This window comes from Dromaius novaehollandiae, chromosome 3, assembly GCF_036370855.1.
Source record: "Dromaius novaehollandiae isolate bDroNov1 chromosome 3, bDroNov1.hap1, whole genome shotgun sequence".
Lineage (NCBI taxonomy): Eukaryota > Metazoa > Chordata > Aves > Casuariiformes > Dromaiidae > Dromaius > Dromaius novaehollandiae.
This window is the reverse complement of record NC_088100.1, coordinates 78,882,990-78,900,235: the sequence shown is the minus strand read 5'-3', so window position 1 is coordinate 78,900,235 and position 17,246 is coordinate 78,882,990.

The following is a 17,246-nucleotide window of genomic DNA, read 5'->3' as shown; positions in this document are numbered from 1 at the left end:
GTGCAGACACTGCTCAGCTTACTGCTGTGGATGCCTCCTCCAGGAATTGTGCAGTGCTGCAGAAGGGTAATTAATGTGATAGCTGGGCTGAGCCTTAAAGCCAGCTCCTTCCCAGGGTGGCACAGGAGCATGCCAGGCCAGTGGTCCTCCCTTCCTAGGCATTTTGGGTTTAAACAGGTATTGAAGCACCGGGCAGGAGCCAGAATAGCTCTGGCTGGTGTGAGTACACACTACCAAGCTGTACGGCACAGCCATCCTCCTCTGGTCACCCTGGAGAGGTTTCTGCTGTTGTAAACAACTGCTGGAGAAAACGCAGAAGCAGGTTTTGAAGCAGAGATGGGAACCCAGGACTTCCCACTGCTTTAAGCAATTGTGCCTAGTTTTCTTCCGAGCTGCACAAGGAGGGACTCAGAGGCGCCTCCTTACAAAACAGCCCCCAGCGTGGTGCTTTGTGCACTCATGGGGAAAAAAAGGAGCCTCTGTCCCTATTTTACCCTGCAGAGGGAAGAGGGCAGCAGCCTCCTCTTCCATGGCCTGGACTGGTCTTCCAGTCACCAGCGGCTCATAAAACACCAGCACCTGCATTTCCTGCTCTGTCGTAAAAATTATGGCTGCTGTCTTTAGTGAGGAGCTTCATCCCATCGGCATAGGTGAGATGGGCTGTCAGGATGGCCTGAGGACCCACGGCACTTGTAGGTGAAGGAATGAACAGGCCAGACAGGAGAGGGGCAGCTGCCGAATTCCTCCGCTTCACCCAGGCAGGCCACGTGCAGGAGGAAACCTTTAAGTGCCTGGGGCACATCAAAGTGCACTGATGGGAGTGAGGACCTTGCAGGATTAAGTGACAGGTGACCTAGTTTCCCAGGATCAGATTTCTTCTTCTTCTTTTTTTTTTTTTTTTGCATACTTAAATTCCTTCAAATCTCACAAGAAGCACTCATCTTTTTTTTTGGATCCCATGCTTCAAATTTGATAAGCAGTGTTTCTGAGCTTTTCACTTCTCCAGCTGAACTCTGCTGGAAGCCACCAGTGGTCAGTGGTGGAAATTTTAATTACTGGCAGCTTGTTCTATGAGCCACAGAAAGCCAGATGGAGCAAATTGCCTAATCCTGAAATATAAATAATGTATTATTTAATATAAATTCTGAAGTCCCTTCAGATTTGCAAATTAGGCAGTTAATAGCTTTTCATTTTAGACACACTGAACACTGTAATAACCTGATGTCATTTCGAACACGGTGATTAATATTCAGTTTACAAGGCAAATGGAGACTCGTTACAGTCAATCAGAGAAGAAGAATTACATGAACTTAATTTGCAGGTATTTATCGCAGTTTCTCAAAAGAATATTTTACTAGCCATTTTGAGAGAAAAAAGAACTTCCTTGTTATTCTGTAAAGGTACTGCCTTCTTCATAAAGAATTTCTAATGAGATCTCTTTTCAGTCCTGATGTTGTATGGTAATCTGACTACTATGTCATCATACACCATTGTGAAATGAAACAGGGACTGTGACAATATATCTCATATTGGCAATTTCTTATCAATCTATTTTAACCTCTTGCCTTTGTGATGATTTGAATGAGAGAAGGTTTTACTCTAGATCATGCAATAGGAACTGATTCAGCAGGCAGTGACTTCCAGTAGACTGGGCAGAAAAAAAAAACAAGCAAGAAAAAGTAATATTTGATATGCTTAACTTGTCATGTTTGCTTAATGGGGAAAACATTGGGAATTTTCCAGCAATTTAGAGCTCAGTGACATAAGGAATACAAAGTACACTTAATTAAATACACACAGATTCAATTTTTTATGATTCCAATTCCACTCCCCATTCTCTGTAAGTTTTGTACTACCTTTATCTTTTTTTGCAATGTAAGAAGACAGCCAAAAGCCAATTACCAGTGCTGGGGTAATACTAATACATTGTAGCCAAGGAATTGGAATTAAATTATTTCCACTTAGCCAAAGATTCCAGAGTGAAATATTAAGTAGCATCATGACTGGCTTTAGAGAAAGAAAGTCATACACTGAAGCTGCTTTTCAGAAACTTGTTTAGCATTTCTTTTTCTGAAACTTGTTACAGCACAGCAACCCAACAGTATTGGCTTCAGTTATAGCATTAGAGGCTTCTATTGCTTTAAGGTAAAGTTTCATTATCGGTTGAACGAATTGCAGCCAGACTTTGCTAATCAATAACCTTTGCATCATGAATGACTTACAGTAAAGTTCCAGTTTCAACTCTCTGTTTTCAGTAACAGCAATCTCTTCTTCTAGGTTTCTTGGCATTATTCATATTTACAGAGTTGGATTCTTTTTGTGCTCACTCTTTACAAAGATACTGTTTCCATGGCCACTCCCTGACATCTCAAAAAACACTCAACTTCATTTTTGTTAAGGGATTTGTTAAGAGATGTTGGTATTCCAAGATAACTCGAATTTGTATTTAAGTACCAGAGAAGAAAGCTTTGTAGAGAAAAAAACATGCAAATGAAGTAGTTTTGCCTTATACAAGTAGTTACATTTTCATAGGAAGAAGGCAGCAGTTTTGTCTTCATTTTCTTCATTCCCTGCAGTGAGTTAGATATAAAGATTCTGAGAGAGTAAGCATGCCTTGATGCAGTCTCTTTCAGCCAGACAGTTTATTACCAGATTTTCTTCTGGGTTTTATATACTTACTGGAATTAACTACCATGTGAACTGCTCTCAGAGGCATTTCAAGCTGGTTTAAAATAGAGAAAAAATGTATACCTGGTGTCATTGACAATAAGTAGTTCATTCTCTTGGCATCATATAGTTGTGATTTTTTTTTAACATTTCAGTTTTGGGAAACCTTTTCTAATTTGTCAGGTGAAAAGTGGGAACTGGTCAAAACAAGAAACCCTCAAACCAGCTGACATGTCAGTCTTGTTCAGGATGGCAAGTGCAAATTTGTTCCAGAAGTAATTCAAAACACTTTTGAATCTCAGTTGCTCACATTGTAGTCATTGGCTACATTCTCATTTCTGGCTTGGAAGAACGACTTCCCAACCTGATCATTTTTGCGGTCAGAATCTTTATTTTCCAGCAACCATTAGAAAGTATTCCTAATGTAGCCAAGATATCTGCAGTTCCAAAAGTATTGCAGTTTAGGGCTGTGCTTTGTTTTGTAACTGGATTAAAGCCTCAGCTATATTTCAGACAACTCAATTATGAAATTTTGGGCCTATTTGTTCCGCTAACCTGAACTTCTGTTGAGTTTACACAAGCCTTCTTATCCTGGTTTGTACAGTTGGGGGAAAGAAACAGAAAGACCGAGTGATTTGCTGCAGCTTACACAGAGAGTTAAAAAACAGCCATGACCAGAATCTGGTTTAGTCCTACATATATTAGGCAAAATTAGATTTTCAGCAATATTCGCTCTCTTTTGTTGCACAGCATTGTTAGGCGTTTGGCAGAAGGCTGGGTTGTGTGACAGAGAGCTGAGTTATAAATAATGTTTTGTGCCTACAGGTGCTGCTTTACAAATAAAATGACTGCATGAATACAGAACTCTGAAAGTAAAGTGCCACATATCTGATTTCAAAATGTACTAATTTATAACTTCAAAGCAAGACAGCATGCATTTTTAGAGCACTTTTAAGAAGACTCTTACTTTAGTTATTGTGTTTTACCCAAGTGATGTGTATTGCCCATGTGGAGATGAATTTGTGCTGTCCTTGAAAACCTTGTAAACTAGAGTTGGTTGAAATGTTTTGCAACTAAAAGAAATATCCATCCAAATAAATTGTGCTGTCCAGTCATTTTGCAGAGTGTGTCTTGATGCTGCACCCACCAACTAAGAAATTTGGGTCCTGGGAAAAAGCTCTTAAATTTCATGGAGATGCTGCTCCCACAGAAATTTCTGTTCTGCTTGATTTGGCATATTCAGGAATGGAAAGCTTTCCTTCTTAGCATGTAGAATAAGGTCTTGTACCCGGCTGTCCCCAAAACCGAGATCCTACCTAGAGGCCATGAAGCCTGACGCATGTATGTACAGCCCTCCTCCCCAGAACATCAGTAGAGATTGCACTATCTGTCTAAAGCTAGAATTTCAGCAAAGCCATTTTCATGAGAGCTTTGCAAGAGGTTTGAGGTTTTCTCTAAAACAAATTCTATGCTCTGAAAGTTGCTGCAAGGCAGGAGATTGTTTTGCAGCTGAAAGCAAATGCCAGCTTGCAGTAAGCATCTGTCTTCCTGGAGGATGTTTTGGTGTTGATTCTAAGGCTTTGAGTGTCAGAGGTTTGAAAACAGCAGATTAGCAAGGATTAATCTGATCAATAAGATTTAAAGAGAAAGAAGTAAATGAACGGAAGAACTTTGTGATAACTTTTTGCTTGTTTTGTGAAATCTAATGAAGTAGCAAAGAGCATGATGAATAGGCTCAGCCAAGCGTGAAGTAGGTGCTTTATTCCACTGGCAATCTATGGTGGAGCCCGGATGTTTTGATCAAGAACAGATTTCCCAGGTTGCAATCAAGCAGAGCGGGAGCTAAGGGAGGAAAATTGTCTCTGTTAAAGCTATTTAGAGAGTGCTGTCTGAGAGATCTAGTCATTAAATATATATCTAACGCAGGGCAGCTGTTTGCTTGGAGGGGTTTCTGCTACATGACTTTCAGCTATCTGGTCATGTTATTAAAAGATAATACAGTCACAGAAATGATTTAAATTGTTTTCTGAAGAAACTTCTAGCCAATCACGTCACAAGGCAAACTGCAGCAAAATTTATAAAATGTTTTGCAAATGATTAAGGATGACCCTAGAGTCATAAACAATACTGGTCTATTTTTACTGATACAGAGCTATCATACTTACTGAGGTAAGCCTTTATCTCTCCAGTGATAACAGACAGGCGATTAAGACACTATTTGAAAATAATATAATATCTCATGTGCCTCCTTCTCATATGCTACCCATTAAGGATAATATTTCTTTTTTTTCTAACAGGCTACTGCGAGGCTTTGTTATTGGTTATAATGAGGTTGGTGATGTTATAGTGGAAGTTGCATCAACAACCACTAAAATCAGAATATACTGGCGAAAGAAATTAATATTTTCCAAATCCCATTTAACTGAGCTGAATGAAGATTCAAAGATATATACAGGACTTAACATTGATCTTTTTGAGACATTATCTTTAAAGAAATGATAGATGTGTAATTATTTCTGGAATATTTAAGCTAGCACCTACTTTAGGTATAAGCTATAAGTTACTTTAGGTTTTTAAGCAGAGGAAGTATTTTTAGTAGTAATAGTAAGTATTCAAAACACCATAAGTCTGTGACATAAGAACCCAAGTATTTGAAAAAAAATGAAAATTCTAAGATAAAGCTAAGTTCTGAGAATAATGTAAATGTTGAAAATATTCACATACACAGCGATAGCAGCTAAAACAAATACAGCTCTTCTCCCCTTAGACAATACACAGGTCAGCCATCATTATGGTATGAAAATTAGATGAGGATAAATTAGAGACACTTGATGACCACATGTGCAGCAGCTATATTGAAGAAGATGCCTAAGAACATAGACCTGAATATTAAGCATTACAGAACTGCTGTGGCAACCTTTGTTAAATAATATTTGCATAATAATCAACCTTGAGTTAATTGTCAAAAAAGGAATTATAAAGGAGGGAATGGAATGAGAGGAAACAAAGATAAGCATACTCAACACAAATTATTTTCTAAACTTCTGGTGACTTTAGGTAGTATCGAACTCCTTGTAGCTCTTTTCTTTGTCTAATTTCCATCCACATATATCCCAAACAACCTTTCCTATTCAAAATTAAAAAACCCAAACCTTAAGTGGAACAGCTTTTAAGGAGCTCAGAGGGAATGAGGCAAAATTAGTTGCTGAAAAACCGACTGTGCCCTTGTTTGGAAAAGAGCTGGATTCCACCCTCCATTATATCTATGTAATTAAAGCAGAAAAGAATGTGCCCACTAATTTTATAATTGGGCTCATGCTACCAGCAGAGTAATTCTGGTCCCTTTGATTTTATCTTTTGCTATAGGTTTACAGACTAGAAATGAGGTATGTAGCAGAAATTAGTTGCTAGCACAAAGTATTTATCAGCATAATTCTATATTTGGTTTCACAGAAGTATATGAACTGCCAAAACACTTGAAGGATATTAATCTAACCAATCCTGTTAAGTTGCATAACTTAGTGTTCACTATATGCTTAGAGCAAGTCCAGCTTGCCAGAGAGCTTTGGCTTCCCTTCCTCTGCACTTAAATGCAAGAGGTGAAACCAGCTCATACGGTCCAGGCTGTCCAGGTGACTCTGGAGGTCACTGTTATTCATCATGAGGCTGAAAAATTCAGGAGATTATGCATAAGGACTAATTATTATCTCAGCAACAGTATAAATCTTAAAGCATCTCAGCAAGAACACAATACTTTTTCAATAGTTGGCACAGGATATTAGATACAACAGGAAGGCAGTAGAATAATGACTGCTTCTCCTCACATTAATAGCTCTTTCTCATTTTCAAGCCAAAACTGAAATATCAATAGAAATCACTAAGGCAATATGAATCTGGAACTAAGTGCTATGTTTTCTCTTGAGCAGGCCAACCATTCTCTTGCATATACATATCTGTGGCTCAGCAGTCCCAAGATCTCTCTCATTTAATGACAAACTTTTACTGCATTTCAGTCCAATATGGACAATGCACATTGTTGTAAATTATGTAGGGATTTCAAATTATTTTAGAGATACTACCTAAACAAAAGATTGCTGGGTACAACACTGACCTGGCTCACTAGACCGAGATTGCTTGAGGTGTATGCAGTTTTATGTCCATGGATCTGAGGCAGACAGGGCTTTTTCTGGGTGTGAAGGGAACATATGTATAGTGATAGGTTATATTTTTCCTGAAAAGATGTTCTTGGTTTCATCAAACTCAAAATCAGGATATCCAGAAAAAAATATTCATACATCACAACAGACTCTCCAGCACATACATGAGATCTCTGTTCCTTCTAGAATTTAGAGGACAAGACTTTTTAATAAATCTGATTTTTTTGGTAATGATACAAAATACTTACATTAATGTATTGCAGTATTTAAGGGACTCCATGCAAGATACTGCAGAATTATTTACACAGAAAAATAATTTAAAAACAGTTTTGTGACTGTAGTGATGTTAGGGTACGTATAAAGTCAGATCATTAAAACTCACTATTTTCCTTGCTGTATTTCTGGCAGACACTGAAAATGCTAAATCATCTGATAAAGGGACTCCTTTCTTTCAATGTCGAGTTCTATTCATAGAGTCCTCAACGAAGTCATTAAACTTCAAATCTTTTGAGAATTTCCAAGCATCATTTTCCTTGATTGTACTTGATTGTTACTACTATGAGTAGTAGTACTCAGTAGTACTAGGAAAATGTGTGTATGGTCCAAGAACTAAAAAAAGACCTTGATTTCAGCTTGAATGGAGATGGCTTACATAGCAATTTCACTTGATTGTGGTTAAAGAATGGACTTAGGAGTCCTTCACTTGATAGAAATTCTTGCTTACTCTCTGTGTAGTTGACCTAGTTTTAGTTGTAGTATGCTCTGATCCTATGATCCGACCTGGTTTTAAAACTTACTTGCAAGGTCAGCAAAGGCAGGATCTAATCCTACTTTGACCAAGCAGATGTACTGCATGATATTGTTGCCTGAAGACTGCTTAGGGCAGTTAAACGAAGCCTGAAATTAGGACAACTTTTGTAGGAAGACTGAGGATCTGTGAGGTAGAGCAATACCTATGATCCATACAAGTAGAAAAATACTTTAGTTAATGCTAAGTGAAAGCATGAGATCACAGTGACTTGAAAAAAAAAAAAACGGTCGTAAAGGTGGTGGTAAGGAAATGTTATGTGAAAAAAACAACACAAATACTTACAAACTCCCTCTACAAGGAGATATTTTGTCATTTGTGAGATTGGAAAGGAGTTTCGTATCTAGCCTTTAAGGTCTTACGCATTTGTCCAGATTCACAAAGCACCTTAGGTGCCGTCCTTCCTAACGCTTAGGCATCCGACTCTGAGTTTGGTAGCTCGGCTCCCTGCATAGTGCAGGGGAGTGGGACTCACAAAGACACTCTGCTAGACACTTTCATTCACAGCCCAGCTAGAATTAGGGCTGTCCTTGCCTTCCTTTTATTTAACAGCTAAGGAGCTAAAATATGCACAGAGAATATAGGGATCCTTCCTTTAAGTTCGTTTTTTTGCCCAATGAGATCCATATTTCCTACAGCTCATGAGTCCCCCACTTGGCAAGCCAGTCTGGATTGGATTGTTTCAGTTGTTAGTATTGCTATTTCCCTTTGCACTACATCAACACTCCCTGCTGACAGGACCGGGTCTCAGGACTCCTATCCATTTGCTGAATGTCTGAGACGCTAAACATAGTCATTAATTGTCTCTTCCCCACTTCTCAGTGAATTTTTAGCTGTTTAACGCAAGCTTAAGCAGCTTTTTCAGAAAGACCAAGGTGTTCCTCCACCCAGAGAAAAATGAATAAGGACATTTTCCAGTGTGTGGAGAGTAGGAAATGTGGGTTAAAATATCTTTAGGGCAAAGTGGCAGCTGAAAACCTGCAGTTCTGAAAAGGAAAGGCAATTCGAGCAATGAACTTTTTCTTTCTTTTTTATCAGCTGCCCAGAAGACATTTTCATATAAATAAACAAGATGAGGGTAAAAAAACCTGGGAGTTAGCATTGTAGATACAGTAATAGGTACATGTCAGCTTATCTGGACACTCTCATCTTTTCATAATTGTTGTTTTATTATAGGTAAACATGATTTTTCCTGTCTCCCTATGCTCTTCTTCTTCTTTTTTTTTAATCTTATAAAAGATGTCACTCTGCAATGGAAATAATTTAGAATCCAGTTTCCCTTCATTGAACTGTGACACTTGGCTCCAGAAAACTTAAAAATGCTTATATCAGTTGGAAGGAAGGAAAGAGACTTAGTAAATCTTTGACTGGAAAAATTCATAGCACTAGGTTCCACAGCCTTGGGAACGAAAACTTGGTACAAGTGTACCAGGCAGCCCGTGTCCAGTGGAAAGCATAAAGCTGAAAGAAGGCTCATCCGGTGTTCCTTAAAATGCCAGGTCCCCGGGCAGAGCCTGCAGGAGCAGAGGTGGAAAGCAGGAGCTCACTTGGGTCAAAAGCAGTATGGAAAAGGGATCGGTGCAGCCAGCTCCTGGTGAAGGACAGGGAAAGAGAGCTGTTTAGTGTGACATTCCTGTGAGAAGGCACACAGGGCTTTTGTCAACATTAAAAAGGCCTTACCAGTGACATTCTTAAGGATGGTCCAGGTTAGCTGAAGAGCTGAGCATTCAGTATTAATTCCCAACATTAGCCTCAAAAATCAGCTGGCGTAATGAAGCTGAAATGGGGAAATGTTAGACCTGTGAGAAAATCAACATGAGTGTGGATATATTAAATGAAGCTGGATAATAAGGATGGAATTATCCCTTGCATTTTGCTTTATTGCTTATGGAAGATAGATGGAAATGCTATCAGGAACTTTTACCAAACTGTTACAGATTTAAATTGATTGAGAGCCTGTGCAATCCAGCTAAACTTGAAACTTTTGTTCTAACTCTTTCTGCTGCGACCTTGGTTTTATACAAGCTAGTTAAACCTTGAAAAGCAGATTGCAGGTCCAGTGGGTAACAGCAGCTCAGAGCCTGGAACATACTCTGTGTATCTGCTTGAATGGCTCTAATGAAGCCAGGGGAGCTTTGTTTGGAAATCTAGAAGCATGACTGTTCTTGCAGCCTTCTGCTCTTTGCAGAGAAAAATCATGCCTCATTCACACAGCCAAAGCTAAGACCTTTGGTTTGCCTCTGCTTGCCAATCACCCTGTGTTCTCTGGCTGAGTACTGCTCCTGAAGTACTAGCCTTTCATCATCGCTGGTCCACTTTTTGTCTTTTTTTGTAAGTCCCTGGCCAGATAAAGGTCAGAGTCATATGGTCTCCTGTTCCTAAGGCTTTGAAATTTTCATGGAGGATGCCTTAAAAATTATGTATGATAATAAAGTCTGCCATTCTCACAGAGCAATTATGTTTCTTCTCTGTTAGAAGTAAGCTTTTATTGATCAGTACTTGTACAGCAATTCCAGTAGGTTTTTGCTTGTCATGCCTTGCTTCAAAATTTATGCTTTGAGGTTTTTTTCAGAAATAAGACAGTGAGCTAGTGACATATAATGGTTCTTGAAGTAGAAGAGGAAAACAATAATTTATAATGGGACACTAAACATAAGCCAAATATAAAATTCTACTGTAGACTTCATTTTCAGCCAAGAAAAACAGCTAAATAGCAAAACAAATTTATTAATCTATGCTTGCCAGAGCTTTTCAAACTCTATAAGTAGCAGATATAGCAAATAGATTATAAAGAAAGCTAAGGAAATCAGTAACTCAGAACTCAGATTGTTTTTTGCTAGTAATTGTTGTTGAGAGAAACAGGATGCAATAGAATAATAGCTAGCTAGTAAAGTAAACATGACTACAAGTTACTATTACTAAACTTTAACATTCATCTGAATCAAAATAGCAGCAACCTAGTGCATATCTGACTGACACCCCAACAGACCAGATTTAAGACTACTTAGATGCCTGAACTCTGTGCTTCTTCCCCTACAAATGTTCTTTGACTTTCCTTCGGTGCAGGATGTGCAGCCTGTTTGCAGTGAGCAGGTCTCCAAGGGGATGGACACTTCTGAAGCAGCAGGAAAGCAATTGCTAGAACAGTCTCAAGAGACTTTACTCCTGGAAAACTCCAGCCCAGGAAGTACAGGAATAAGCCACCAGCACTAAAGCCACAAGAGCTTTTCTTCCTTTCTAGAGGCCAGGAGCAGCTGGAGGCCAGGTGGGGGCTGTTCCTCACCCAGGAGGCCCTCCTCGCACTAATGAGGAGCTACAAAGGGCAGAATGGGCCAGCAGGCCCTTCTCTGCTTCTCCTGTTGCGGCCTCCTGCGTGGCTGGTGCTGTCTCTATACGCAGAGGCAATGTTCTGCATGGAGCAGGAGAGTTTCCTGTATGTGTGTAGCAAAGTGCATTGTCAGTACGTGTTCTTGGAGCTGTTGCGTTTTTGAGCTCTGACCTGTGGAGGTGAGAAAGTGGCTTTGAGCAGCCTCATATCCTCCTTGCTTCTGAGATAGGAGAAGAAGGGAAACCAGAGGTAGGAAGGAATGTGCTACCATCCTGGTTTATTTGCCTTGAGAAGATGTTAACCAGTGTGCTGGGTGCTGGAAAATAAGAGTTTAGCTCAAGCAGGCTTGTTGCTTTTTTTTTTATACATCATGCTGTTGTGCTGCAGGCAGGAGTGGGGACAGAGGCTGGCCTGTGTGTCATGACTGGCTCACCCGCAGCCACCATGCCCTAGCCTGGTTTGCTACTGTCCTGCCAGTAGGTAGGATTTTCAGTTTGGGCATAGAACTTTTTGCTACAGGAAGTACTTGACTACCTTGTAATGCTCTTCTTGGAAAGAGTCAGCTATAATGCTTTGTCTTTCTCCGCCACTGGGGAGGATAACTGACAAATGGTTTTTCCTTTGTGCGGTATGGCTCTAGTTTAGCCATTGAGCAGCTTTTCTTGTTTGTTTGTTTGCCTTTTGTGTGTATTTTAAGAAAAATGGAATGTGAATAATGTGAGGGTGGTACACAGTTGTGCTGTGTTACCTGAGCTTTCTGTTCACACTCACAACCTGACAAGATGTAGTTCTGGTCTACAACTTTCTACCCCTAGCTATCCCCTCCTGCTGTTGCCTCTGCTAGTAGCAATGGTGGTGATAAGGGGGGATCTTTCCTGAAATTGCACAATTGATCAGGTGCAGGTTGGGCTACAACTAGAAAAGCCTTCAATGACCACCCATAATATGCTTCATTTCCTGCACCTGGATATTTGAGGCTGTACCTCTATAGTCTTACATATTTGTCTGGCCAAATAAGCAGCTACTAAGGTATTTATTCAGGAAAGTAATCAAAATACATCATGTGACACACTAAAAAAAGTATTGTTTTGAATTTCTTCTGTTCCGCATGCTTAAACTTGAAAACACCAACCAAATTGCTTATAAAAATGCTCTTCTCAATGATCTGATCCTGTAGGAACCAAACACCTGTACTGCTTATTAAAATCATCAGAAGCTATATTTGGTACTGCAAAGGATTAGAATAATTTTATTATGCACTTCACTTTCAAGCTAAAGTCATCTCTGAAGGGGGTGAAATCATATTGCCTGTTCTTTTTGGGTTAGAAGCTCTTGATTCCCTATTCCCTTTGTGTGCATGCTTTCTGCATTCTTCACTGCTTTGAATGTGGTGACTCCTATTTGATTGAGATATAATAATTCCCTCTGAAATTAAGGACACTTGATGTTGCAAAGCCTCTGTAAAAACAGAAGGTTGTTACTGTTTGAGTAGACTATTAGTTTCATGATTGTAGATTAGATTTCTCAAAGAGGAGTTTGTGAAAATGAAGCATGTCACAATGACTTCAGTTAATACTAGAATCACTCTCGTTCTGAGTGGGTGAGATGATGATTTATGGAGTGAAGACTGACCAGCATGCAGAAGTCAGTCTTAAGGACCCCGGGACTAAATCCTCCAGCGTTCTAATTCTTATATCCACTCAAGGGAGGAGCAGGTTCCTGAAACTTGCCAAAACCAGTAAGACTCCACATGGGTTTTCTGAATTTTTTGCTAGTCTGCTGTTCCTGCAAATATTACTAACGTTGCGAAGTTTATTGTGCATCTGTTAAACATCCAAAGAGTTTCTTTTGTCCATCTGTATAGACACATTAAAGGGAAAGTGGGCACTTAGTGAATGTAACATGCTATATTTAAGTATTGTTTAGCCTCACGTAGACTAGTCATCTGCCAGAGACTTTTCTACTTTCCTTAATGTAAATTGCATCTTTTTTTAGAAGCACTTTAATCTACAGTTATAATTTTATCTTGATGGTGGTTATTTAGAGTGTATCTTTCTGTAATCTTTTAGCAGAATCTAAATGAAAAGGTGTCCAAAAGTGAACTGGAGCTCTTGTCCTCATTCACTTAAAACGTTCGTGTCCCATTACTAGGTAAATTACCATGTGGATTTCTGTGACTCAGTGTGTAATCTTTTTGTCACATTAACATTGCCATTACTGTTGATTATGTTTGAGAAGCATTGCTTGCAATCTCCTGATATTTCATTATATACGTCTAGGCAATTGTACCTTCTCTGACATCATAATGTTTCCCAGGCTACTTGCTAAATTTTCTTTCTGTAATATAAGCTTAGATGTGAATTTCAGTATTTCTTTTTTTCTTTTGTAATTTTGAAAGTTTGAAGAGGAAAACTAGTTCCTGAGCATTCTGTTACCAGCATAACATTATTCTCTTTATATCTCTGTATTTGAAATAGCTAGCACTAATTTCTTGAGGTAATTAGGTTGAAGAAAAGCACCTTGATTTGCTTGTACTTCTAAATGTAACTACTGACAGAAATGGTGAGCTGTGCAAGAGTAGTCTCTTCTGTTACTGAAGATTAACTAACACCAAAGTGCATTTCTTGGGCACAGTTCTCTCTGCACACACTGGAGTTAGACAGGCAGTCTTGCTCTCTTTCAGTACAGCTGTTCTACAATGACATAAGCAAAACATGGACTTGTCACCTAGCATTTCATTGGCGTTTCTGCCTAACACATTGATCCGTGCTTCCTTTCTGCACGGTCTGATTGAGATAGGGAAGTTATTTCTGCTACTTCCACTGAGGAGAGAGTTAGAGGTGGAGGCTCATTTCTGAGGGAGCAGGTTACAGCTCTCACCTCTTGGTGCCCCGTGTGCCCTGCAATGCATCCCACCACTGTGGCATCAGGGGTGACAGGCCTGAGAATTCACTTGGTTCTTGGGGAAGGGGGGGTGTCTCTGGATGCAGTGAGCAGGGGCAAGGCAGGGGGTCCTGCACTCTGACACAAAATCAGCAGGGAAGACAGGGTAAGTGAAGGGAGCCCCTGGCTTAAATGCTTCCCCACCCCCTCACCCAACTAAGTTGATCTATCATATTCAAGTCAGTTTTTCCAAACTGAGGACACAGTAATTGTCCTTCTTCCCGCCCTACTATCCTGTTGTTTTGGATGCAGCAAATGATCAAGCTATGCCAAAGCAGCTGAGAAGTCTGGATCCAGCTTGACTTGAGCTAACTGGCGCAGAGATGGGGGTGTATATTTGGAGTCTCTGCATTACCATAATTTGAGATGCTCCTAGAAAAGTTATGCAATGTATTTTAAGGAAAACAGTCTTGTCTGTACTTGGGACATGAAAGCATGAAGAAGAAACAGTCACAAAAATTACTCTAGCTTTTTACAGCAGGAAAGTGTTCACCTCAGCTAATTTTTAAACCGCTGAACCTGTTTACCTGGGGTTTTCCAGTATAACAAGGAGTGCCACCTTAATGGGGAATATATCAGAAGCTTGCACAGGGGATTGCTGTTTTTTTTTTTTTTTTTTTTTTTTTTTTTTTTTTTTTTTTTTTTTTTTTTAATTACTTGACTGAATGCTTCTGAAAGTCAATGTACTTGCTGTGGAGTCCCTTAATTTCATGTTAGGTACCAGAGGCGTCAAATATGACTATACTGTGTTGGGCAGCTCAGCTCTGCAAGTGGTTTAGTCCTCACATGCCAAGGAAGCTAACAAGCTGTGATGGACGTTGTGCAAACTAGCAGCAAATCAGCTTAGGGACTTCCTGCTCTGTGGGCCCATCAGACCAAGCAAGGTGCAGATATCTGAGTTTCTCTCGGAGAGATCAGCCAGCATCTGGTTTACTGGAGGGGCACTCAAGTGGAGTGTGCAGCTGAGATAGACCTTGGCTGATGCCATACAGCACCACTCTGTGCTTGTCCCTGTGCTCTGCACTGGCTCATATGCACATGGACTGCAAGGCGGCCAGGCTCAACACTGTACCTAAGCTAAACTGATGGTACAGGGCAGAAACACAACAGAACTTCAGCTGGGCTAGCTGGTCAGTGCTAGCCTGCCCAGCCTATTTGGAATTTGGCTCAGCCATGTCTGTAGTGAAGGGGTTGGCCTACTCCAGATATCTGACCTAGGTTTTCTGTTGTCCAGTGTAATTCTTCCAATATTCAACTATTCAGTAATATTGAGAACTGAAAAATACATGATGTGCTAAGTACCTGTGGTCTGAATGCAAATAAGTAACAAGGATTAATGTGAAAAATGTTCTACTTTCCATAACTCCTAGTCACCTTCCTCCCTATTCTGCAGGGCCACCAAGTTAGTTGGTAACATGAGTCTCTTGCACTCTTTAAACTGAAGGAGGCTGTTTACCATTGCTGCCCTCTAAAATAGACTTTAATATTCAGACTAGACCTTGTTAAACACAGATGGGCAAGCTAGAGGATTGCAAATGTTAAGAATTAACTAGACCTTCTCTCTGATGTTTAGCACTTCATATTTCAGAAGGAGATATAATGGAGAGGATTTTAAAATGAAAATGTTAAGCTGCACACTTCTTTGCAGCTGAATATCCTAGTGCATCTGCCACCAGTTCCTTTTGGGCTCCTCACATGTGACCAGGTTAGTAACTGGTGCAGAGATTAGGGTGTATCCTTGCAGTCTCTGAACTACCATACTTTGAGCTGCCACTTTACAACTCAATAATAAATTGTTTCATCAATGCTAGGGATCCCTCTTGTGTTGGAATAAGCAACATTTCCCCTGTGCCTTGCTTAATAATAATGTGTAAGCGCTGCTTTGTGCTTCTCTCCATGTTCTACACAAGTGATGGTGAACATCCAAGTACTGAACTTGAAGTAGTTAATGCTGAGGCACTGAACAAAGCTTCTGCTGAGGCAATGTAGTCATCTTGTTTTAGTAATGAGCTAAAGCATTTCAACATCTGCTCTCAGAGAAAAAAAGTAATGTGAGGGATTTTGTTTGCTTGCTTGCTTTCAATCAGGAAGAGCTGCTTCTGATGACTTTGATATAAAAACAAAAAGGCATAGGCAACTAAGACCTTCCCTCGTGTATAGAGTGATGCATGGTTCCTGTGCAGTTAAAAAAGTACCCTACTTGCCTTAGCTTATTCCTAGAACTTGACACTTATGCACCCAATACAGGATTTTATCCATATAATACAGGCTTAGTTACATCTGAGCAGTTTTGGACTGCATAGATTATAGAAAACAAGTCATATACAGCATCTTTCTTTCACTTGCCTGTCATAATTGGGATGGTGTAGTGACAGATTGGGGCTAATATATGACTACAGTCTTGCTTTCTACTTTCTTGCCAGAAGGTTGTATTTTATGGTGAACCAGCGAGGCTGTTGATGGACCCATGTGTGATGTATACAGAGCTGTGCTAGTCCATTATGATGCCTGGGAGGTGCTCGGACATCTCCACTTGCAGTTGTGGTTCTTCTTGTGCATGGCCTGGTTCTGTGTACTACATCTTGCCACTCTGTACTGACTGCAGTGTTGCCTTCATAGCAGGCAGTGGCTGATCCTTTAGCTAATGGGCCTTCATCAGAAGGTCTTCTATGTTGTTTTCCTACAGTTTATGCCAACCCTTTACTGTCAACTGATAGATTTTTTTTTTCTTTTTTTAAGAGTTGTTTAAATGTGCTTCAGTCTTTCTGTGCTTCTCCTAAATCTGTGCCTGTATACCACAGAGGACAATATATGTGCAAAACCCACAGGTACAAATACGCTACAGAGCAAGGGATTTAAAAGGTGGCTTCTTGCTTGAAATCTGTGTGTGTAGGGATGAGAATTCCTTCTACCTCATGAGGTTCATCTCTTTTGGTTCAGGTATGCAGCAGCAGTCATTGGAAAGGACCAAAGCAAGTCTTTTTCCATGCTTCAGGAAACTGTCTTAAGTAGTCTGCAGAAAATGTTGGTTATACTCTGCTCCTACTTCGCTCTTATTTAATTCCTAGGCATGCTTTGGAGAAACTTCATCACCCATTTCAGTGTGTAGTCTTGTTGCTTTGGAGATTACAGTAGTGGTCAATGGTTGAGCCTTTTGTCTTTGAGTGTGTGGGGGTTTTTTGGGTTTTTTTTTTGTTTGTTTTGTTTTAGGAGTGCTTGGGCAGCCAAGAATGCCATCAGACAGATGATGCCCTCAAATGACTGGATGTTCTCTAGTGCAACATCTGAGAGGAGAAGGGGACTGTTATTTCTTTGCAGCTAGCAATCTGTGGAGTTTTTCTTC